General features: G+C 32.8%; 1 protein-coding gene across 1 annotated transcript in view; it reads left to right on the forward strand.

The window, feature by feature from the left end:
• LOC119588230 overlaps nucleotides 1-405 on the forward strand; it is a gene marked incomplete in the record, with an annotated part of 18,655 nt that overhangs the window by 5,817 nt on the left and 12,433 nt on the right.

Below are 405 nucleotides of genomic sequence, written 5' to 3' on the forward strand. Positions count from 1 at the left end.
CTATCATCAAACAACCCTTGTTTAAAAATGCAAAGAGTTTTTCCTTATCCCTCATAGCCTGCGTAACATATTGCTGCCTGGTCTTCGGGGAAGTTTTTCTAATCTCGGGTTTTGTTTGCCAGAAGGGAAAGAGGTCTCACTGTCCCCTGAAAAAAACAATCCCTTTAGCCTGTTTTCTTTCAATGCAGACTGAAATTTGCAGTGGTATTATAAAGTTTTAAGCATTTTATGTTCAGTTTTATGTTCCAAATGTTTTATTTTAAAAAAGTAGAGTAGTTTTTTTTATATTGAAAAATATTTGGGTTTTCTAACCTAAATGTGATGAGAATGCCCAAAAACCCTGTTAATTTAAGTGCATTTTTAAAAACCCTAAAAATGCTTATTTCTTTAGCACATAAAACCCTA

Source organism: Penaeus monodon, chromosome 23 (genome assembly GCF_015228065.2).
Source record: "Penaeus monodon isolate SGIC_2016 chromosome 23, NSTDA_Pmon_1, whole genome shotgun sequence".
Lineage (NCBI taxonomy): Eukaryota > Metazoa > Arthropoda > Malacostraca > Decapoda > Penaeidae > Penaeus > Penaeus monodon.